General features: G+C 43.3%; 1 protein-coding gene across 1 annotated transcript in view; it reads right to left on the reverse strand.

Annotated features, from left to right (window-relative positions):
• The window catches only part of LOC126229635 (sodium/hydrogen exchanger 3-like), a 702719-nt gene that overhangs the window by 525085 nt on the left and 151698 nt on the right, over window positions 1-25936 (reverse strand). The window lies entirely within an intron of this gene.

The following is a 25936-nucleotide window of genomic DNA, read 5'->3' on the forward strand; positions in this document are numbered from 1 at the left end:
AGATCGACTCTGACGAGTTGTCGGTCGACTGGATATTTATGGGAGAAACAAGTAGATCTTGAATTAGTACGCCTGAAGTGATTCAGAGGAACCACAAAAATCTAATTCATCATGAGCTACAGGATTTTATGTCAGCTCCTACTCAATAAAACAGTAGCTTTTGATGCTGGAGGACGGTAGAAACATGTACAAAAATCAAACACGCAATTTTAATAGCAGTTTTCACGAGAGCATACGATAATAGACTTGATCTGAAGCTGAAATTATGGTTTCGATCATAAAAGACAGGATCTCCTTTATATATGAAATCTCTGGAGAGCATTGCCAGCTTCTACAACAGAAGCATCTACCTTAGCTCCCGTAACAGAAAGGCGATTGACAGCTTCAGATAGCGGTAGCGTTCTCGCTTCCCACGCCCGGGTTCGATTCCCGGCGGGGTCAGGGATTTTCTCTGCCTCGTGATGGCTGGGTGTTGTGTGCTGTCCTTAGGTTAGTTAGGTTTAAGTAGTTCTAAGTGCTAGGGGACTTATGACCACAGCAGTTGAGTCCCATAGTGCTCAGAGCCATTTGAACCATTTGAACAGCTTCAGATAATAATCCAAACTGTACGTCGAATCCCAATCGGTGGCTTGGCCAGGAGTTGTATTCTGAGTCATCCACCCACGACTTACGGAGGCAGAGAAAAGTTATATCCACCTGCAAAACACAGGCACTGGGTTTTTACCTCCCTTAAAATTGGGAATAACGTATGGTGAGCCTGTGAATGAAATAAACCATTCGGAAAACAGGCGTAAAATGTTTTCCCGAAGACATATTATTACCGCTCTCAAACGACGCTGATATGGGAATTTAAAGAAGAAATTTCGGTAAAATTTGCCTGGAACATATCTCTGTATGCAAAAACAGTGAATAAAGAAGAAGAAACTCTGGTGAAATTTGCCTGAAACATATCTCTGTATACAAAAACAGGGAATAAAGGGGCGGGGACAAAATCTAAAGACGCGGTCAAGGTATGGGAAAAAAAACAGAAACATACAAAGCAACTAAGTTGTGAGAAGAAATGTAAAAGAATGAGAACCAAGGTACCTAACGAGGTACAAAACAAGTAATAACAGAATGGTAACGTGGAAGGTCTTAGAGAAGAGGACGGGCATCGAGCAGTCCATAAAACGATCAACGAGAATCACAGAGACTTCGTCAGTCTTGTGCTAATGCGTAGAGATGAACAATCTAGCTATCCACACTACCCGAATCATAGCAACCTAGTGTCAGACTAATTCCTTAACTTCAGCTGACAGCTTTTCCACTGCGATCGGACCATTTCATCAACGGAAGAAGATTCCAATTTTTAAGAGCAGCAAGAACATCAAAGTACCCTATGTAGAGACATGATTTGCTAAACGATTGTTACGACTACTATGTACTGCGATTTGAAGACCTTGCTTCCTTCTGAAACACGTAAATCTTTTTAGTTGTTACAATGTCCTGAATAGTTGGCAACAGTGGAATAAAGAAGACTGTTGACAACTACTACAATATACATAGCAGGAGGTTTCACTGCAATCGCGAACACGTCGAATCTTAATGATGAATTCATGCACATCGCTGCAAACTCAAAGCGCACTTTTAACACCACATTAGTATCCGTGATCTGCTAGAGCTGTCGATCTTTGCAACAACTCGAAGGGAAAGTACAACAACTATTATGAATCTCTGAGAAATTTCTATTTCAGAAGTAGTTTCTTCGATAAAATTACTTTCATTATCTCTTGAACGTAATGTTGCTTTATGGAGAACCTGACGCAGTACAGTACAATAACATGACTCAATAACAGTCCAGTGTCAGATCATATATACAGGGCTATTACAAATGATTGAAGCGATTTCATAAATTCACTGTAGCTCCATTCATTGACATATGGTCACGACACACTACAGATACGTAGAAAAACTCAAAGTTTTGTTCGGCTGAAGCCGCACTTCAGGTTTCTGCCGCCAGAGCGCTCGAGAGCGCAGTGAGATAAAATGGCGACAGGAGCCGAGAAAGCGTATGTCGTGCTTGAAATGCACTCACATCAGTCAGTCATAACAGTGCAACGACACTTCAGGACGAAGTTCAACAAAGATCCACCAACTGCTAACTCCATTCGGCGATGGTATGCACAGTTTAAAGCTTCTGGATGCCTCTGTAAGGGGAAATCAACGGGTCGGCCTGCAGTGAGCGAAGAAACAGTTGAACGCGTGCGGGCAAGATTCACGCGTAGCCCGCGGAAGTCGACGAATAAATCAAGCAGGGAGCTAAACGTACCACAGCCGACAGTTTGGAAACTCTTACGGAAAAGGCTAAAGCAGAAGCCTTACCGTTTACAATTGCTACAAGCCCTGACACCCGAAAGTCAAACGCTTTGAATTTTCGGCGCGGTTGCAACAGCTCATGGAAGAGGATACGTTCAGTGCGAAACTTTTTTTCAGTGATGAAGCAACATTTTTTCTTAATGGTGACGTGAACAGACACAATGTGCGAATCTGGGCGGTAGAGAATCCTCACGCATTCGTGCAGCAAATGCGCAATTCACCAAAAGTTTACATGTTTTGTGCAATCTCACGGTTTAAAGTTTACGGCCCCTTTTTCTTCTGCGAAAAAAACGTTACAGGACACGTGTATCTGGACATGCTGGAAAATTGGCTCATGCCACAACTGGAGACCGACAGCGCCGACTTCATCTTTCAACAGGATGGTGTTCCACCGCACTTCCATCATGATGTTCGGCGTTTCTTAAACAGGAGATTGGAAAACCGATGGATCGGTCGTGGTGGAGATCATGATCAGCAATTCATGTCACGGCCTCCACGCTCTCCCGACTTAACCCCATGCGATTTCTTTCTGTGGGATTATGTGAAAGATTCAGTGTTTAAACCTCCTCTACCAAGAAACGTGCCAGTACTGCGAGTTCGCATCAACGATGCTTTCGAACTCATTGATGGGGACATGCTGCGCCGAGCGTGGCAGGAACTTGATTATCGGCTTGATGTCTGCCGAATCACTAAAGGGGCACATATCGAACATTTGTGAATGCCTAAAAAAACTTTTTGAGTTTTTGTATGTGTGTGCAAAGCATTGTGAAAATATCTCAAATAATAAAGTTATTGTAGAGCTGTGAAATCGCTTCAATCATTTGTAATAACCCTGTAGAATCAATTCAACCGTTTTCTATGTATCGTGGAAGTGTACTATCATGAAGATCGTTACATTCAGTACGATTCTGATTCTGGGATGTTGAGTGCAATGCCCGCCACATTGACGTATCCTGTGTATAACCGATCATTAGCTAGTAGACGTTTCTTTTCTGTGTCTAGAACCATTAAAATACTATAAATACAACGAAAGTACGGAAATTAATGCGTTTTCAGTTACTAGGTAAACCGATATGTTGTTATTGCGATCTTCGGTCCGGAGACCGGTTTGATGCAGCTCCCAATGCCAGTCTATCCTGTGCGACCCTCTTCATCTCCTCTGGACATTCTAGACAAGTCACTGATAGTGAGAAAGTTACGAACTTCTTTATCTAGCTGCAGTACGGCCCATCAAAGAGAGAAAAAAAGTTTTAAACGAAACTTACGCAAGTCGGTAAATTGCGACTAATGCTTGAACGCTGCAGTGTGCCTTTTATCTGTTCTCAGAAGGAACTATAAAAACAAATAATAAACGCTGAAAGCTGACGATTTTACAATTGTTTACAACTTCGTCTACCTTCATCCAGAAACTTTCGCAGTTTACTGCACCTAATTAACCATCTCGGAAGAACTGTTATCAGATTTTAATAACCCTCCTTCAGTCCTTAGCTGGGACAAATAACCAAAGCAAATAAAACCTGGTGGCAAAAGAATCATTCTGCGCTACTCGAGACCATACTATAGAACGTCTTAAGAATTCGGGATGTGCACAAACAAACACATAATAATAATATACTTTGAACAAGCAATACTACACATGCTCCAGATCGTGAAACAGCTTCATCACTGAATCACAATAAACTGCAAAACGAGTGGAATCTTTACGACAGTCGAGCTGAATGAAAATAGTCGACCAATAAAAGCTGTACTATTTTCTTCACTGTCATAGTAGGGGAAAACGGTTAGACTTCAGCGTCCCATAGGGCTCATTAGAAGCGGAGCACTAATTCTATTCGACAAGGATACCATCGTTTGAAATACTCAGGTTTATATCAGGCCAAAACTTGAACCCTTGTAACTTAAACATTACGAATTACGCATCTACCACTTTCCATCCCATTCAGATAATTCCTTCGTGGTGCGCAGTTCAGTGACAGGGCGAATACGCTGCCAAAGCGTAGCTCGACTCTATTCGGGAATATCTGAGAGGCTTTCAGAGTGGATCGCAAATCCTGTCTTTGTTCTTCTTTTCTATGTCGTTGGGAGTGATTATAATGCGGCATCATCATATTAAAGCGCGATCAACTTCGGCAAGACCGTGGCCACAAGTAACAAGTCCAGGAGGGCGAGGAGGAGAGGGGTGGCGTTTATTAAGGATCCAGGAACCGAAGGAGAGTACAAATCGTGTTCCAGCGAATAGGCGTAAGTTGCAAGTCTTCTCAGGTGCCTTAGAAAGTCAAGTTCACAGCGAATGGATTTTTTTCTTCTCCTCACTGCAGTCACTGCCTGCGCGTTTTTAATACCTTCTAAGAAATATTCCTTCCTGACAGCTTTGCCGTCGACAGATTGAAAAGGTCAGGCCTTTTCCGACTGCGGTGGCACTCTCCGCGAGACCTGTTATTAAAACCTTTAGAGACAGCAGGTTTCGCTACTGGGTCTGCATCGTTATTACTGGGAGTGCGGTTTGGTGCACTTGTTCCATCGCCATACTGAAATGAGAACCGACTCGGAAGAAGAACACACAGCTGCAATGCCTAAACCTCTCCTAGTTCATTGTCAGTAAGTGGTTTCCTACTCATTTGCTCCGGCATTCATGCTTCTTTCTCAGATACGTCAATTCCTACACCACAGCTAATAATTATGATACTGTTACTGATCTGAAGAATTTTAAATGCTAACAAAAAATTAAAAATATTACATTCCAAGTATTCAAACTTCTGCGACAGAAAGTAGTTTGAGAAGGTGCTAATGTAACACAGTGGCCAGTTATACGATTATTGTATTCAGAGCGTGAAATCTCGAGAAATTCATGGAAGGATTATGGAAAAATACGGCAATAGATACATAAACGAAAAAAAGTATAAGTGGAGTAGGTGTATGTTCCGGCGTAACATCAAAAAATGATTCAAATGGCTCTGAGCACTATGGGACTTAACTTCTGAGGTCATCAGTCCCCTAGAACTTAGAACTACTTAAACCTAACTAACCTAAGGACATCCATGCCCGAGGCAGGATTCGAACCTGCGACCGTAGCGGTCTCGCGGTACCAGACTGAAGCGCCTACAACCGCTCGGCCACACCGGCCGGCGGCGTAACATCAAGCGCCGGCACGTCAGCTTGGAACGATACAGCAGAGAAGGCTGTGAGACGACGTCAGCTAATAGAACGCTGTCTAGAACGACACCACGACAGGAGCGACACCTACACGAAGAGAACGTAAGCGCCGCTCCAGCTAGCTTCGGCCGCACTAGAAGAGCCGCACCAGAAGACGAGTCGTGATCCAAACGGTTTAGCCATGAGTTGTGACCCTTATTAATTGCTTGCATGGAAATTGTATTCATCGAAGGGCATGGATTATTTGCATGTCGCCAAATGTTTGCGACACCTCTTTGTAAAAAGGTAAAGGTAAGTATTGTCAATTTAATTTACTGTAAAAAGCTTCATTAATAAGATTTGCTTGAATTGTTGACTAGATATCCGAGAAAACAGCTTTCTAGGCACCCTATATGAGATGAGTGAGTAGAGTCCCACAGTGTTCGTGCGTTTAACAGTGGACGAATAATTATTATTGATGAGCCATGCTTCGGTTATCCTAGCGTGGTTCTTTCCGATGAGGGTATGAAATGTTCTGGTGCCATGTTACGTGGGGAAGGGTATATTTCTCAATTAGTTTTGTCCTGGGAATTGAGAATCACTTTCAAATACTGCACAGTGCGCATTGAGTGCTCCAGTGATGAACAATAAGATGAAGATTCCACGTAGATTTTGGTGTGATATGATGTTGACGGAGACGGCTCTCTTGCACACAGTGTTAATAGCAAAGACGTAGGTGCATCATTTTAAGCCATAACGCATAAAGGCTTTCTCCAAAAGGGAACACACGTTTCGTACTGCCAAGAAGAAATTAAAGTCTCAACCCTCAGCCTGTAAAGACCTTTTCGTTATTTTCTGGGATATGAATCGAGTGATCTTTAACACTTTCCGCTAAACACTCGATAATGACCAATAAAAGCAGGAACTAGTTGTGAAACGAAGTAGAGCTCTATATCAATACAGCCTAACTGGAAAAATGGACTTTTATTTATTTAATTTTTGGCTGTGGTCCCTACTATGAGGAAGATGCATGAATAGTACAGGGGTTGGACAAAAATATGAAAACACCACGAGAAATGCATGCTCGAACATAAATGTAGACGCTAGCCAATCCTGAAGGTTGCGCTGTTGTACGGGGTGTTCAAAAAGTCTCTCCGCAGTGCCGTATGATTGTTAGCCGCGCGTGCCGTATGCCGCAGTGAACATACCGAAATGAAACTCAGTGAAATAAAAGTTAAATATTCATTTTTACTTACAAATTTTCACATTAAATGTTGAAAGTGTCCCCCCTGTTGTTGAATACACAATTCAATTAGTCTAATCATGTTTCCAAACACAAGCTGTAACATTTCTTCTGTAACAGAAGCAGTGAAAGTGGATATTTGCAGTTTTCAATTCATCGATGAATTTTGGACGATTTTTATAGACAGCTACTATCGCTGCACCGCAGAAGAAAAAGTCAGGTGGTGTTAGGTCAGGCGATCGTGGAGGCCAAAGCCCCTGTGAAACTATGCGATCACCAAAAAGAAGTCACACTGAAACGCGATCTGTATGCTCCATCTTGTTGAAAATAACCATTCGGTATTTCACTTAACACAAGTTCTCCTATGAATGGGTACAGAATAATACTGCAGTATCGTTGTGCGTTTATTGTTTCGTTGAAAAATATGGGACCCACAATCCGCCGTCAATCCAAACTCCTATTTTCACAGAATGAAGTGGTTCCTCATGAATACACAATGGATTTGCAGTACTCCAAATACGAGAATATTGCGAGTTCAGGTACCCGGATAAATGAAACCACGCCTCATCAGTGACAAACGTTTCATTAAGAATATCCCTTCCATTTTGTTGAATAAAATTTTTGAACCATTGACAATAATGTAGTCTCTTGCCATCATGATCAGTATTTTTCAGTTCTTGCACGACTGTCACTTTGTATGGGAAAAGTTCTAATTTTTTCCTTACAGCTGTGTGGGCCGTTCCGACATTAACATCGATTTCCTGGGCGAGTTTTCATACTGACTTGTTCATACTCGTGGACATTTTATCGGAAACATCGAGTAGTTTATCCTCAGACAAAACGCTAGGCCGGCCACTTCTCGGTGCATCTGTCACTGAACCCGTACTTCGAAATTTGTTAATCAGATCTCGCACAGTATCGCGATGTGGGAGTGTTGTCTCCGGGGAAACTGAATTAAATGTTTGACGAACTGAAACTGTGTATTTACCGCCAGCTTTGATCACTTGTTCGACTAAAAACATACGTTTTTCAATGGTTAGCATTTTAACAGTGACAAAAACGAAACGAACAAAGGAACTAAACTTAAAAATTTTACGTCAACACGTAACGACACACGCCAACGATACTCCTGTTGCTGGCTGAAATAAATAAAACAGTGGAATGTTGTGAGAGTCCATTAGAAGGGAAGTAACCCAGGCAGGCGAACACTCATACGGCACGCGCGGCTATCATACGGCACTGCGGAGAGACTTTTTGAACACCCCGTATTTCACCACGTACGGCATCTGTGCAACGTCCTCAATACGCTGTAAGTGTTCGTGGCCAGAACCGTGTTCTGTGTGGTTGTAAGTGCGTTAGGTCACAGCTGAGTGAATTCGGACGTGGGCAAATTGTTGGTATGTTACGGTGGGTGCTTCCATAACCAAGGTTTCCAAAGTGTTTGGTGTTTCAAAAAGAACCGTATCAAAGATTAATCTCGCATACAGGGAATCGTAAAAATATCATTCGCTAAATCACAAGCACGGACGAAAGTGTGTATTGACAGATCGTGACGAAAAATAAGAGGACGACAGCTGCAAAACTCATTGCAGAACTGAACGTCACACTCGCGAGCCCTATCAATACGAAAACAACTCGAAACGAGCTCTAAAAACAGGGCGAAATGGAATCCCAAAACCACTCGTCAATGACGCAAATGGCTGTAGCAGGAAAACGTGGTGCCGAAATCATAAAACCTGGTCTATGGAGCAATGGGATAAAGTCTTTTGGTTGGATGAGTCACTGTTTCCAACTTCTGGTCGAGTTTACTCTCCAAGAGTGAAACACGGCGGAGATTAGGTGACGATTTGGGCAGCAATATCGTGACATTCCCTGGGCTCCAAGGTTCTCTGCATGATCGCATTACCGATCAAGTCCATCCCATGGTACAATGTTTGTCCCGAATGGTGATGCCGTGTTCCAGGACGACAGAAGCTCCCTTCGCTCACCACATCTCATTATTACTGAGTCTTTCTGGCCTACTTAGGAGAGAAGGGCGTCTGATCGCTATCCACCTCCGTCATCGTTACCCGAATTTGCAACTATTTTGCAGAACAGTGGTATAGGATTCCCTTGAAAACCATACAAGACCTGTATATATCCATTCGGAGACGACTGGAAGCTGTTTTCAACGCCAACAGTTTCCCTACATTGTATTAGGCGTGCTAACGTGTTGTATTTGTGGTCTTTCCCTACATGTTTCCACACCCTTAACGATGAAGGAAATAATGCCAGCTAAGCTGTCACAGAAGAATTCTGCGCAGAGGCATCTTCCTCCTTCACGGCAACTTACGTCGCCGCATAGCAGCTGCATACCTCAACGTGATTCTGAAACTGAAATTTCAGAAATCCCTTTGATAGTATGAGTTCATAACGTAGATTTTCGGCCGTTTCTTAAATCATGTTGACTGAAATCCTCACCTTTTACGTGAACAACATGCTGGATAATTACTTCCCTTGACATGGAACACGTCGTAATGTGAAGTAGCCTCGCTGACGAGACAAAACCATACTGGAAAAAATTCTTTGAGTCCTTATGTAAGTAATCAAGGAAACGCACGTTTTGCCCGTGCGTTAGAAAATAATACTTTCTTTTACACGTCCTAGGCTTCAGGGTACAAGCCACTTTCAGTGTTTTGTTGTGGGAGAAATTTTCCGCTTTTATTACTGTTATTAATTGCACATCTTTTTGTACAGACAAATTTTTATTAAGTCTATTGTATACTGCTGTATGTCAAAACCCTGGTGATTTAGCTTTATCACGTTTTATAAATCTTCGGACGTCGTATTCAGGAAACATACTCTCTCTTTCTTATTGTTTTTATTTCTTGTTTCTTGCAAACCACCATCCGTAGTTCAACACGAAAGAATCAAAAATGCTTCAGTGCTTCAGTAAATAAGACAGTCACCATTGATCATGCAGTAAAATTCTCGTCCTTTTGTGCACTAGCACTTGCCGATAACCTTCTAACCAATAGCGTGAAGCTTATATGAAAAATTAGTGAGGTTACGCCATATGGGTCATCTTACTGTGTGGCCAAAATGTGGGTATGTCTTCCCTGGGAACACACAAACAAACAGAACAAACAGAAGCTAAGCGATGTCAAAGTTAGCGTAAGGAGGCCTATGCGAGAAGCGTTCAGTGAATTCGAAAGTAAAATTCTATGTACCGACTTGACAGAAAATCCTAGGAAGTTCTGGTCTTACGTTAAATCAGTAAGTGGCTCGAAACAGCATATCCAGACACTCCGGGATGATGATGGCATTGAAACAGAGGATGACACGCGTAAAGCTGAAATACTAAACACCTTTTTCCAAAGCTGTTTCACAGAGGAAGACCGCACTGCAGTTCCTTCTCTAAATCCTCGCACAAACGAAAAAATGGCTGACATCGAAATAAGTGTCCAAGGAATAGAAAAGCAACTGGAATCACTCAACAGAGGAAAGTCCACTGGACCTGACGGGATACCAATTCGATTCTACACAGAGTACGCGAAAGAACTTGCCCCCCTTCTAACAGCCGTGTACCGCAAGTCTCTAGAGGAACGGAGGGTTCCAAATGATTGGAAAAGAGCACAGGTAGTCCCAGTCTTCAAGAAGGGTCGTCGAGCAGATGCGCAAAACTATAGACCTATATCTCTGACGTCGATCTGTTGTAGAATTTTAGAACATGTTTTTTGCTCGAGTATCATGTCGTTTTTGGAAACCCAGAATCTACTATGTAGGAATCAACATGGATTCCGGAAACAGCGATCGTGTGAGACCCAACTCGCGTTATTTGTTCATGAGACCCAGAAAATATTAGATACAGGTTCCCAGGTAGATGCTATTTTTCTTGACTTCCGGAAGGCGTTCTATACAGTTCCGCACTGTCGCCTGATAAACAAAGTAAGAGCCTACGGAATATCAGACCAGCTGTGTGGCTGGATTGAAGATTTTTTAGCAAACGGAACACAGCATGTTGTTATCAATGGAGAGACGTCTACAGACGTTAAGGTAACCTCTGGCGTGCCACAGGGGAGTGTTATGGGACCATTGCTTTTCACAATATATATAAATGACCTAGTAGATAGTGTCGGAAGTTCCATGCGGCTTTTCGCGGATGATGCTGTAGTATACAGAGAAGTTGCAGCATTAGAAAATTGTAGCGAAATGCAGGAAGATCTGCAGCGGATAGGCACGTGGCGCAGGGAGTGGCAACTGACCCTTAACATAGACAAATGTAATGTATTGCGAATACATAGAAAGAAGGATCCTTTATTGTATGATTATATGATAGCGGAACAAACACTGGTAGCAGTTACTTCTGTAAAATATCTGGGAGTATGCGTGCGGAACGATTTGAAGTGGAATGATCATATAAAATTAATTGTTGGTAAGGCGGGTACCAGGTTGAGATTCATTGGGAGAGTGCTTAGAAAATGTAGTCCAGCAACAAAGGAGGTGGCTTACAAAACACTCGTTCGACCTCTACTTGAGTATTGCTCATCAGTGTGGGATCCGTACCAGATCGGGTTGACGGAGGAGATAGAGAAGATCCAAAGAAGAGCGGCGCGTTTCGTCACAGGGTTATTTGGTAACCGTGATAGCGTTACGGAGATGTTTAATAAACTCAAGTGGCAGACTCTGCAAGAGAGGCGCTCTGCATCGCGGTGTAGCTTGCTCGCCAGGTTTCGAGAGGGTGCGTTTCTGGATGAGGTATCGAGTATATTGCTTCCCCCTACTTATACCTCCCGAGGAGATCACGAATGTAAAATTAGAGAGATTAGAGCGCGCACGGAGGCTTTCAGACAGTCGTTCTTCCCGCGAACCATACGCGACTGGAACAGGAAAGGGAGGTAATGACAGTGGCACGTAAAGTGCCCTCCGCCACACACCGTTGGGTGGCTTGCGGAGTATGAATGTAGATGTAGATGTTGCAACGCCTCCTGGCTCGCTACCTCGGTCAGTTCCGCCGTCCGAGCTGAGTCCGTCAACTGTGACGCGGCTGGGGGACCGGTTGCGAACACCTGCCTGTCTAGCTGCAGTTGTCGGCGCTCGCTTCCCGGTTGCCTCAAAAATTCGCGAACGACCGCATCGCATGTGGCGAAATTAGGTTTTCGGGCTGATGGCGTTACGCTAGCGCGCCTCTTGAGGGTCGGCTTCCGCTCTCCACCTGCAGGATCTCGCTGGCGCCGGTTAGAACGAGAGAACGCCCGCTGGCCGCTCCAGAATAGAATCGGGGCCGCACTCGCCTTTCCAGGCGGAGAAAACCGGCGGTGTGGTCACTGGGGGCAAGCGAGATCCCCTGTAGAACCCTAGACAAACCTCCTCTTTACTACTCATGCGCGCTGCTCTATCTCGCACATAGCAATCTTTCATGACACCATCTAGGGGTGTATCTTACAAGAGGAAGCTATGGAAACTAATGTCTGAAGGAAACTCCTGATTTGAAAAGGAACAAAAAAAGACATTTCAACTTACGATCTGGAATGGTCGTTTACCATAATAGATAACAATACTAAGCTGGACTTTGTTTAGTATTATATATTAGATGAGATTAGAATAGATTATATTCAGTTTTCGTTCGATAGACCCAAAAGCCCACGATTCTCCTGGCTGTTGAACATATCGGAAAGTGTAATATTAAAGACATAAACATCTGAATATAACACTCACTACCCTGATCATTTACCAGGAGATTGTCAAAATAGGTGAATACGTAATAGTAAACTGGAACTGCTAATATTTGCAGAATTAATACTCTGTAAGAATGAAAGATAGTTACGCACTTTTAATACATTTATCATACACAAAATACCCAATATTGAATGTTGTGACCAAGTTTTGTCAAAACTGAAATCCTACACGCATTTTTATTTAAGATGGTCTATCGTCTATAGAGTAGAAGTAGTTGCCTATCAAAAAGTCTTTCAAACTGTGTTTAAACTGTGCTTCATCTGAAACTAAGTGTTTTATGGTTGCTGGTAATTTATTGAAAATGTGTGTTCCTGAATATTGAACACCTTTCTGGACCAACGTAAGTGATTTAGGTCTTTTTAAAAGACTATTCTGACACCTGACATCAATCGCATTACAAATACAGACTTGTTTAGGCGCTTCAGCAATTCTCTCCAATTGAATTTATTATCGAGTTGTAATCCCAGAAATTTAACAGTGTCAATCTCTTGTATCAAAATGTCTTCATATGTTATACATGACCTGGAAAGAAATTTCTTACAGGTTCTGAACTGCATTTAGTGGGTATTTTGAAAGTTTACTGACAGTGAATTAGTTTTAAACCATTTATTAATGCCAGTGAAAGTTATATTCGCAGCCATTTTTAAATCTGTACTTGACTTGCTATTTATTGCAATGCTTATATCATCTGCAATTAAAAACAAACTTAATATATGGAAATGTAACAGACGAGAGGTCATTAATGTACACAAGAAAAAGCAACAGACCCAAGATGGAACCTTGAGGAACACCACATGTAAGTAATTCCGAATCAGATGAAGACTGATTACTTACTCCTACGCATTTCACAACGACATCCTTTATTTCCTGTTAGTTAGGTGAAACTCAAACCATTTTTCAGCAGTGCCAGTGACTCACTACTACTGTAATATACTTAAGAGAATGCTGCGATTCACACATTCAAAGTCTTTTGACAAGTCACAGAAAATGCCAGTTGCCGCTAACTTGTTATTTAATGAATTAAGTACATTCTCATTGTATGCTTAAAGAATATTCTCTATATCGGAAACCCCCAAACTGGACTTGCACCCTATATCATTTATAGTCAGTATAATTTAGCCAGTCTGGAAATGTTCCCCTTATAAGAAATTGATGACGCAAATAACTTAAGACATAACTCAAGTCCCATGAACACTCTTTGACTAGCTTTCGTGGTATGTTATCATAACCATTAGGATACTTCGATTTTATGGATTTTATGAGGGATGCTACTGCTTTGGGAGAAGTGAGTGTCATTTACATTTTACTGAAGTTATTTGTAGAGACTGGTCTCAGATATTACAGTGCACTCTTTACTGAACCTGATAATCGCAAGCTGTCAGTGATAGGGCGGATAGATCACGTCATGGAGAACAATCTTTATTAGAGACAAAGCGTTCGCCGAGAGTTCCTACCGATGTTAGGTGTCCTTCGTATTCGTCGATCCGACATTTCACCGAACTAGTAAGGCCTACTAACGAAGTGTGCAGCATACTGCCTGCCCAAGTAAATTGATAGATGGATTTCCAAAAAGAAAACCATAAGAATGAGTACCTCTAAGCAGAGAATAATATTGTAGAAGCTAATCAGGAACTTCATGGAAGCTCGGTCTACCGCCTTTCATGTGGATCAGATGACTGGCTGGCAGCCAACACACATTGCACATGAATGCTGCAAAGTGCCTACCTACGCCCTTCCACCTCTCTGTGGCGCAACCAGTCAGTCTCAAACGAAGTGTAGTGTCACCAGGAAGTATCAGTGAACATTTTGTCTCAAACAAAAGTTGTTCCGCATGACGTGATCTAAAAGCTGTGGGCATCTGAAATACGAGACTCTGTTGCGGAGATTTTGAAACACTGTGCATGTACTCTGCAAGTCACCTTAAGTGTGCAGCAATGTGCAGTTGTGGCACCAATATCTAATCCCCCTTTCCCCATTACAGTCGTGAAAGGCGCGTAGCAAAACTGACTAACGGTAAATCTTCGTATTAGCTCTTATTTCTCGGATCTTTCCCGATGTGGTCATTTCGCGACATGTATGTTGGAGGAAGTAATACTGGTATTACTGTTGTTTTCAGTCCGAAGATTAGTTCGATGCATTACTCCGGGCTAGTCTATCCCGTGCAAGAGTCTTCATCCCTGAATGATTATTGTAGTCTATGCTGAGGTGACAAAAGTCATGGGATACCTGTTACTATCGTGTCGGACATCATTTTGCCCGGAATAGTGCAGCAACTGGACGTGGCAAGGACTCGACAAATCGTTGAAAGTCACCTGCAGAAATGTCTCTAAAGCCGGCCATAATTGCGGAAGTGTTGCCGGTGCAGAATTTTGTGCACGCGCAGCCTCTCAGTTATGTCTCATAAATGTTCGATGGGATTCACGTCGAGAGATTTGGGTGGCAAAATCATTCACTCGAACTGTCAAGAATGTTCTTTGCAAAAAACTGTTACCCGGTGACCTGGCGCATTGCCGTCCATAAAATTTCCATCGATGTTTGGGAACATGATCTCCATGAATGGCTGCAAATGGTCTCCTCAGTCAATGATCGGTTCAGCTGGACCATAGGACTCAGTCCATTCCGTGCAAACACAGCCCACACCATTACAGAGCCACCATCAGCGCCCAACCGGTATCGGCACGACCCAGGAGAGGCGCAGCAGGTGAAGCCGTGCTGTTAGCTCAGGCACTCCGTCGGTCTTCTGCTGCCATAGCCGTTTAACGCCAAATTCCACCGCACTGTCGTAACGGACAAGTTCGTCGTTCGTCTCACACTGGTTTGTGCGTTCATTTCACGCAGTGCTGCTTGTCTGTTAGCACTGACAATTCTAGGCAGAAGCCGCTGCTTTCGATCATTAAGTGAAGGTCGTCGGCCATTGCGGTTTCCATGGTGAGAGATCAAACCTGAAATTTGGCATTCTCAGCACACTCTTGAGACAGTGGATCTCGGAATACGTAATTCCCAAACAATTTCTGAAACAGACAGCTCCATGGGTCTAGCTCCAAATACCATTACGCATTTAACGTCTTAACTCCCGTCGGGCGGCCATAATGACGTCAGAAATATTTTGCACACGAATCAACTGAGTACAAATATGACAGCTCTGCCAATGCACCGCCCTTTTATACTTTATGTACACGATACTACCACCATCTGTACATGCGCATATCGCTGTCCCATGACTTCTGCCACCTCAGTGTATGTCCAGTTGAAGCTACTTGCTGTAATCAAGACTTGGTCTCCATCTACAATCCCCCTTCCATTTTGACGAATCCTTGATGACACAGAATGTGCCCTACCAACCGACCCCTCGTTTTGGTCAAATCGTGCCGCAAGTTCCTTTTCTTTTTCTCCCCATTTCGATTCGGTACCTTTTCATTCATTATCCGAGCTACCCATCTATTCTTACTCGTTATTCTGTAGCTACGTATTTCAAAAGCATCTAATATGTTTTTTTTTTTTTTTTTTTTTTTTTTTTTTTTTTTTTTTTTTTTTTTTGTTCCGAATCGAGCATATGTGGGATAGGATGGGCCGAGAAGTGACTCGTGCTACTCATGAACCAACAACTCTTACAGAACTACGTGAACAGGACGAGCAGAGGGGGCATGACGTATCCCAGGACAGTATTCGTTATGTGTATGATCGACTGGATGCGAGAGTCAGCGTCTGCACTGCCGTCCATGGAGGCTGCACCACGTAGTAATAGGGATGTTTCAGCATGGGTCCATACTTGGTACCTCAGAACCGCTTCTGCTCTCGTTTCATGAATCCCAAATGCACTGCTGCAACAATAAATCTTGAGTGAATTTGAAACTTCTAAAACGCTTCACTGATTTTTGGCTGGTAATGTATTTAGTGAATCATAAAACGTATATTGCAAAGACTGATTAGACGCCATAGGATGGGGATTGTTTACTGCAGTCGACAAAAAAGTATTGACTCTTGTGAGGTCGATTTTGAGTGTGACTGTGAAGTTACCCGGACGTGTATAACAGGTCTATGTGCAATCAAGTTGATTTTTGCACATTTTTTTCCCGGCCACTCGATTCCGCCGTGATAGTTTTAGAGTCATTCAAAGGAAGTCTACGCTCAGTGGCGCGGAAATAGCTAGATCATGAAATATTAAAATGGTTCAAATGGCTATGAGCACTATGGGACTTAACATCTATGGTCATCAGTCCCCTAGAACTACTTAAACGTAACTAACCTAAGGACAGCACACAACACCCAGCCATCACGAGGCAGAGAAAATCCCTGACCCCGCCGGGAACCGAACCCGGGAACCCGGGCGTGGGAAGCGAGAACGCTACCGCACGACCACGAGATGCGGGCCATGAAATATTAATTGGAGGTGACTTTAACCTACCGAGTACGGATTGGGACATCTATGGACTCATTGCAGTGGTTACGGACGGGAAATCTTGGGAAGTGCTTTCCCGAAAACTTTCTTGAGCAGCTAGTTCGACAGCCCCCACGCTATGGAATACTTCAGACCTTGCAGATACAAACAGGCCTCACCTTATCGATGGTGACAGAGAGAGACAGGGATTAGTGATCTTGATGTTACTGAAGTTAACAAAATCAATTAATGTACATCATTTAGTTCCAGTACGATGGAAGCAAAGGAATTATGGGCAAAGTTTATATGGACTGTAAATCGCGCTCTGGAGAAGTATGTGCCGAGTAAATGGATTAAGGACTGAAAAGACCCACCACGGTTTACTAACCAATTTTGGAAAATGCTGAGGAAGCAAAGACTCACACTCTCGCTTCACAAGAGAACGTACAAATGACTACAGGCAAAAGTTACTAGAAGTTCGTGCGTCTGTAAAAAGATTGACGTGCAAATCATATAACAACTACCACCGCCATACCGTACTTAGCAAAGGACATAGTCGAGAATCCAACAAAATTCTGGCTCTACTTCAGGCTTCTGTTCAGTTACAAGTTGACCAGTCTGGTGTAGTAACAGAAGATAACAAAAGGAAAGCTGAAGTTTTAAATTTCACGCAGGAGGATCATACAAACATACCGTTGTTTGAGCATCGCACAGACTACCATATATGGAGGATATAATAATAGACATTCCAGGCGTATAGAAGTAACTGACAAGAGTTGAAAATAGGTCCGGATGGAATCCCAATTCGGTCTTACAAAGAGTACTCTGTAGCATTTATCACGAATATCTCGCCCAGTGCACCCAAGTCCCTAGGGACTGGAATAAGCGCAGGTGACTTCTATAAATAAGAAGGGGGAAAATTTACAGGCCAATAGCCTTAACATCAGGCAGCTGCAAATTCTTGAAAATAATCTCTGCCTGAACATAATAAATTTTCTTGAAACGCAAAACATCTGTCCGCAAATCAGCACGGTTTGAGAAAGCATCGCTCAGATTGCCGTTTTCCCACATTGTAACCTGTGAGATATGGACGAGGGGCAAGAGGCAGATACTATATTCCTAGAGTTTCGGAAAGCGTTTGACGCGGTGCCCACTGCAGATTGTTTAGGAAGGTTTGAATACATGGAATAGGTTCCCAGATCCAGAATGAAATTTTCACTCTGCAGCGGAGTGTGCGCTGATATGAAACATCCTGGCAGATTAAAACTGTGTGCCGGTCCGAGACTCGAACTCGGGACCTTTGCCTTTCGCGGGCAAGTGTTCTACCAAGAGACGAGGTACTGGCGGAATTAAAGCTGTGGGGACGGGTCGTGAGACGTGCTTGGGTAGCTCAGTTGGTTGAGCACTTGCCCGCGAAAGTCAAAGGTCCCGAGTTCGTGTTTCGGTCCGGCACACAGTTTTAATCTGCCAGGAGGTTTCAGGTTCCCAGATATGTGAGTGGCTTGAATACTTCTTAAATATTAGGACTCAGTACATTGTTCTCATCAGAGACAAGAGTTTCGTCAGGAGTATACCCGGGAAGTGTGATAGGCCTGCTACTATTCTCTGTATAAGTAAATGATCTGACGGACGGGATGGGCAGCAATCTGGTGTTGTGTACGGGAAGGTGTCGTCGCTCAGTGACTGTAGGACGTTCAAGATGACGTAGACAACATTTCTTGTACATGCGATGAATGCCAGCTAGCTCTAAAAGTAGAAAAATGTAACTTTACAGGAAAAATAAACCTGTAATTTTCGAACACTGCATTAGTAGTGTGCTATTTTACACAGTTAGGTGTAACGTTTCAAACTGATACGAAATGGGATGAGGACGGAAGAGTGGTAGCAGGGAAGGTGACTCGTCGAGTTTGGCTTATTGGGAGAATTTTATGGAAGTGTAGCTCATCGATAAAGGAGGCCACGTATAGAACACTATTGGGACCCATTCTTGTGTACTACTCAAGAGTCTGGGATCCACACCATCTCGGATTGAAAGAAGAAATCGAAGAAATTGAGAAGTGGCTGCTGGACTTGTTACCGATACATTCGGTCAGCACACAATTATTACGGAGAGGCTTCGGGAATTCAAATGGGACTCCCTGGTGGGGAGGCGACGTTCTTTTCGAGGAACGCTACTGTGAATGATCCTATCGCCACCAACATACATTTCGCGTAAGGACCAAGAACGTAAGATAACTGTAATTAGTGCTCGCACGCATCCACAGAGACAATCCTTTTCTCTTTGCTCTATTTGCGAGTGGAACAGGAAGGGAAATGACGAGCAATGGTACAATGCACCCTCCGCCAAGCACCGTACGTTGGCTTGTGATGTATGTATGTAAATATAGATGTAGATCTAATCTCGATGATTTTGGTTTTCCTTGGCTCTTATCCCTCATCATGGTCATGGCTGAGTCCTTTCCTGTTGTTGCCCGTTGTAGCTAAAGATTCATCTCACATAATCTCAGTGTCAATGGCAGTAGATCATTTTTTCTAATGAATGAGTTCAAGAATAATAACATACTACAGAGTACGACTAAATGAATATAATTGGAAGTTTCACCACAAGTGAAACTTCAGCTTGTCATGGAAAATTCCAGAATATCAAATGGTTCAAATGGCTCTAAGCACTATGAGACTTAACATCTGAGGTCATCAGTCCCCTACACTTACAACTACTTAAAACTAACTAACCTAAGGACATCACACACATCCATGCCCGAGACAGGATTCGAACCTGCGACAGCAGAAGCAGTGTGGTTCCGGACTGATGAGCCTAGAACCGCTCGGCCACAGCAGCCGGCTCCAGAATATCAAAAATTCAGAAACATCTGTATACAACCTGGCCTGACAACGACTGTTACACAGTCGATGATCTAAGTGGCACTCCAAAGCAATGTGTAGCTTCTGATATGGTGATGTATGTCACACTTGAACAGTTTACACTCACTTCTGATTCCTGTATCGCTCTCGATGTTGATAGCAGAACAGCTCCTCCTTAAAGTGAACGGGATCTAATCCTGCCACAAGAACAGCCGACATTTAAAAACGCCAGTCCTTCGCAGTAAGTCACGGAGGTTGGGCGCTTTGTTACGTAACACATTATTCTGCCCAACAGTCCTTTGCGTGACCCACGGAAAACCAGACGACACTAAATGTTTCAAACTTCCTGGAGCCTAATACCAAGGCCACGTACTCTGAACGCTGTAATTCATCCTGTCAAATCACAGCACTGAAAATTTGCTTACCTCAGAACTAAGTACGACTCTCTTCCCACGGTAACCTGTTACCCAGAACTCGTCATTATTACTGGGGGTCTTGTCCTTCAAAGATCTGTTCCTCTTTCCGGATACATTAACGTTCAAATAGAGAATGAAATACGGTCTGTGTGAAACCAAAGCAAGGATTCTATTTCGCAAATTCCTGTATATTCTTAAGGGACACGCTAGCGAGATATACCCAATGACATAAGCGTTGTTTCGAAGGTCGCGAACAATAATTTAAATACGCTCTGTTCACGTCGATTTCCACTCATCCGTCTCAAGACAGTAGCCGCGTCTCACTGTGGTGCGCAGGTCCTTCTTGATAGAGAACACACGGTTTTCCCCGGCCCGTGGCCCAGATCAGTGAATCCGTTTAGACTGATCGTCCATTTCTTGTTTATCATCATGAAATAATTGCCAGATTACCAGTATTTCATATCGTATAGCATACGGCAAATGAAGTGTGAAAACAAATATTCTGACTTGACTATGCGCCAAGGTTTCTGCACAGAAGTTGTATTGTATTTCTCGACCTATCCACATTAAAAGTAATTCATAAATCGATAGGGCGAGCAAAATGTACCAAACAACCACTGAGACGCCTTTACCGTAAGGGGAAACGAATAAAACCGTGAAACGTTCTTAAGAATTACTTTGCTCTATCGTTATTTTTCAAATACCAGAGCAAAACTATTTTAGTTCAAAACATGTATCCAGTAACAATTATTTTATACGATATGTACTCAAAAAACAAATAAGTGTTTTCAGTGTAAAATGTTACAGCTTTGAGCGAAGGTCTTTGTAGTGTATATCAGTTGTACAAGACATGCTGGATTTTGGTAGTTTTCCAGTGGCACTCTGTGTTTACAGAGGGTAGTACTTAATTCCGTGTCCGACAGCAATGAAACTGGAAGTGTTTCCTATCCTTTTATCAAAGAGGAGCAACCTCCAGTACTCAGCATCGCGCTAAAAACATGAAAACGTGAACTTACGAATGCTTGATCCGAAGATGAAACGGAAAAGGCTCCAAAACTAGTTCACGGAAACAATGAAACATTTCGTAAGTTATGGTAGCAGTTATCTATATTTATATCCAATCAATATACGAGGGCAAGTCAAAAATTATCTACACTTTTGCCATAACGTTTTTTATATTGCGCACCTTGTCTTCTGTCCTCACACATGTCATTGTTATACTGCTGTTGTGGTAATGCTGTGACAGTTTGATCTTATTTCCACCTTGTTCTTCCTCCTGTTGCAGATATAGCATGGCAGCTCCATTAGAAGTGGGCACCGAAGAGGAACAACGGCCGGTGAACCAATTCCTCTGGTCGGAGGGTGTCAAAGAGGCAGACGTTCATCGCAGACTATCATCGCAATATGGGTGAAGTGCACTATCACTTAAAACTGTGTTTTTGTGGATCGAGAAGTTTAAAAGTGGTCGGACAAGTGTAACGCATGAAGAGGGAGCGGGACGGCCATCAACCTCCACTACAGGTGAAACACTCAGCAAGCTGGAGAGGTGGTTCTGGCGAATAGGCGAATCACTATCGGTGAGGTAGCATCCGCTTTGAACATCAGTCATGGCTCCGCCTATCACATCATCCACGACGAGCTCGGTTTCCATAAGGTCTGTGCACGGTGGGTAGCAAGAACGTTTACCGACGATCATAAGCTCACCCGTGTTAGGGTCTGTCTACGCTTACTCACTCGCTTAAACAACGAAGGTGATCCATTTTTGAGCAAAATTGTCACCGCAGATGAAAGATGGGTCCATCACTACGAGCCTGAGTCAAAGCGCAAGAGTATGTAGCGTAAACATCCTGGATTGCCGAAGAGGAAAAAATTCAAGACGCGGTCATACGCAGGAAAGTTTACGTTAACCGCGTTTTGGGACTCACAGGGACCCATACTGGCAGAGTTCATGGAAAAGGAAACGACTATCAACAGTGCGGGGTATGGTGAGTTGTTGGAAAAGAAACTGAAGCCAGCAATTTGCACCAAACGCCGAGGTTTGCTGTCGAAGAAGGTGTTGTTGCACAACAATGCACAGCCACACACGGCCCGTCACACTATTGAAACCATCAATAAGATGAAATTTGAGGTACTGGAACACCCTCCCTACAGCCCAGACCTTGCTCCAAGTGACTTTCACTTGTTTGGCCCACTCAAGGATGCTTTGCGTGGTCGCCGATTTGTCTCAGATGTGGACGTGCGAAATGCGGTGCAAAAGTGGCTTCACGACCAACCGAAAACCTTTCGTTTGGAAGGAATACGTAAACTCGTTGACCGTTGGGCCAAGTGCACTGAGAAGGAGGGAGATTATATAGAAAACTGATGTGCATAGTATACCCATAGCTTCATGTTAATAAACGGTAGAATGAGAAGTGTCGATAATTTTTGACTTGCCCTCGTATTTAATCGGTACCGACCGAGGCCGTTCGACTTCTGCTGATACATTTACTTCCGTCAGTCCCCGGGTCCAGGGTTATCAATGGTTCTTTACAGTGTCCCTAATGCATCAGCATACTCTAGTTGAAAGTAAATTACGGTTGATAAAAACAATTAACATTACGGAAAAGAAGCGCACAAGGTCACCACAAGCTTAGATTATGCAGATCCACCTCACTCGCTGTCCCTCACTGACGTCAAATTTCATATATTCCACTCGGTCCTCTCATTTCATTTAGATCCCTTATTTAGCTGTAAATATTTGAAAAGAAAAAAGGTGCTTCCCTTGGCAGAGTTGAATTAATAAACAATAAAGCGTTTCTTACGCGGAATACAAATTTAGTTCATGCCAGCACCGCAGGTCTATTTTGTCAAAGCATGTGGTACAGTAGCCGAAGTGAAGAATCAATGAAAGGAACGACATCTTTTAATGTGCGTAGCACCCTTTCCGAGACTGTCAGAGGTAGAAGCCCTATTCTATCTCTTTACCCACTGACAAGAAAAATAAGACCTTGTAGTATAACAGAAGGCGGGGGGTGGGGGTGTACTGTGTTGTAAGCACAAAAGCAGAACAGCAGAATGTGTCAATCAGAAGAGTTGATTGACTTCGAGCGTGAACTAGTCTTTGGATGTTACCTGAGCGACAAATACATCAGGAACATTTCAACTTTACTAAAGCTAGCCGGGTCGACTGTTGGTGACGTGAATGTCAAGTAGAAACGCGAAGAAAAAAGCACAGTTAAAACAAGACCAGGCAGATCTCATGTGCTGACGGGCGGGAACCGTGGAGCATTGCAGAGGGCGGTTGTAAAAAATAGTATGATATCAGCGGAAAGAAACACTCCGTAGTTCCACAGTGCTACCAGCAGCCCTGCTACCACAAAAACAGCACGTAGGGGGTGGGTGTTAAGCCGAATAGGGTATAACTTCCAGCAGCCACTTGTAAGCTACATATTTCTGTAGTCAGTGCTAACCGACGCTTGAGATTGGGTGCACAGTGGATGACTGGAAACGAGTGATATACAGCGATGAATCACACTAAACCCTGTGGCAATTTGATGAAAGGGTTTCAGTTTGGCAAATGCCTGCAGGAAGTTACCTGCCATCATGCTTAGTTCCCACACAGAGGTTAGGAGGAGGTCGTGTTACGGTATCGAGGTGTTCTTCGTGGTTGTGTTGTGATCTCCTTATTCCTGTCAAGAAAAGCTAAATGCGGAAGCATATGATCACATTTTACAGCATAATGTACCGCGTATGGTCGGGGAGCAGTTCTAAGACGATGACTGTACCTGGATTACAATGCAACCTACCATAAAGCAGTATCTATGAGGCAGTAGTTATGGACAATAAAATTCTTAAAATAAAGTAGACTGCCCAGTGCCTCGACCGGGAACCAATGGAATACCTTTGTGATCAGTTAGAATGTCAACACCCCAGCATCTAATATTGCTCCCTACTTTCTCTGGTTTCAACAGTTGAGGAAAAATGAGCTGCCATTCTTCCGCAGAAATTCAGACACCTAACTGAAAGTGTCTCCAATAGAGTTCAAGCCGATGTAATGGCGAAGTGCGGACACACTCCATTAATATCAACTGATAGGAGTCCAGATACTTTTGACCAGATAGTGTCAGATAGTGCTTCCGCATTAGAGTTGCAATCGGCTAGAATGGCCATCGTGGAGCATTAGCATCATCACCATGTTATCAGGTGTGATAGAATATACAAAGGGCGAGCATAGTGTCAGATGATTAGTGAGCATTTTGTAGGACCACGGAGAATGCTGTGTGCTCGCATGACATACCACCAGCCCTTGAGAGATGTTGAAAGTGGCATCGTTGTGTCTCTCCATGTGGCCCTCTGGTCGAATTCGTTCAATATTCATGCAAGAGGAGCATTTAGATGCCCTATTCTCTGAGGCTGGACTGAATGGGAATATAGGTGAAGACATACACGTTGTCAAGGTTCTGATCGACCAAGTCTGATAACAAACAATGGAGGATTGGCCTACTGAGCATAAAGGATACTGTAATTCCTTCATGTCTCCACCTGCCATCCGGGAACAAGTAACAGATTCACTAAATTATGAAATCGTGTTATCCCGCATGAGTGGTTAGGGACTACCACAAGCCAAGACCATTGAGTCTTCATCCATTGAGTAGGTTGCTGTTAAGCCACGGCTGCCTTGTGGTGCCGTACCTGGGAAGCACGGACTGCTGACGTGTGGTGTCGCATCATTTTCAGCGATATATCTGGATACTGCACTTCCTCATATGGCTATCGTCTGTGAGTATGGCAGCGCTGAGACGACACATTCTGTCACTGACCTGGAGAGACACACTGGTGTGCGCGGGGAGCCATGGAGTATGACTGCAGGTCACCTCTGATAATGGTTCAGAGAACTTCGACACGAGTGTAAGGCAGAGACTGCCCGCATTCTCATGTTTTACCTCTCAGTAAACAGTATCGTGGTACAATCTTTCAACGCGAAAACGATGGAGCCCACACGTCTCTATGAAATGCCTGTTTGCCTTCGCATAAAAGTGTAAATATACACATGGTGGGCGATGAGAGGGAGAACAAAGGCTTAGAAGTCTAACGGTGAATGAATAAAATGTTCAGATTTTCGACTATGGGAGCATAGCCATTGCATCTATACACATGTCGGGGAGTTACCAGAGAGCACTGGAGGTTGCCCAGAGGGTCGATGTCCTTCAGTGCGAGTGCAGCACTGCCTGTTGTCAACACTGTTGTTGACGAACTAAATCACATCCTCGTCTAACAGACTGTAGTTTATGCATGCATAACCACTGTACTATCACAAAGGCAGGTATTGTTCCAACGGAATCACAAACGTTAAATTATGAGTAATGTCGCAAGATATATCGGAAACAGAGAAGGCGATGTGTTCTTTACATTGTAAGTAGGCTGTTTAGGTTTTTATGTTGGTAATGCCACGTAGTGCTCTGTATGAAAATCGCTGACTGCGCTGTGTGCAGTCAGTGGCTGGTTGGACTCATTGTTGGAATATTCGCTTGTGTAGTGTTGGGCAGTTGGATGTGAACTGCTAGTAAGCGTTGTGCAGATGGAGGTGAGCCGCCAGCAGTGGTGGATGTAGAGAGAAATGCCAGTGTTTTGAGAGGTTACTATAAGCGCACCATCTGGACGTGTGTCTGCCAGAAAAAGGAAATTTGTAAAGATGGAGGTCATGAATTGGTAAATATATTGTTGTTCTCTATCAAAATCTTTCATTTGTTAACTATGCCTATCAGTAGTTAGTGTCTTCAGTAGTTAGAATCTTTTATTCATCTGGCAGTATTGACGCTCGCTGTATTGCAATAGTTTCGAGTAACGAAGATT

This window comes from Schistocerca nitens, unplaced genomic scaffold (assembly GCF_023898315.1).
Source record: "Schistocerca nitens isolate TAMUIC-IGC-003100 unplaced genomic scaffold, iqSchNite1.1 HiC_scaffold_376, whole genome shotgun sequence".
Taxonomy (NCBI): domain Eukaryota; kingdom Metazoa; phylum Arthropoda; class Insecta; order Orthoptera; family Acrididae; genus Schistocerca; species Schistocerca nitens.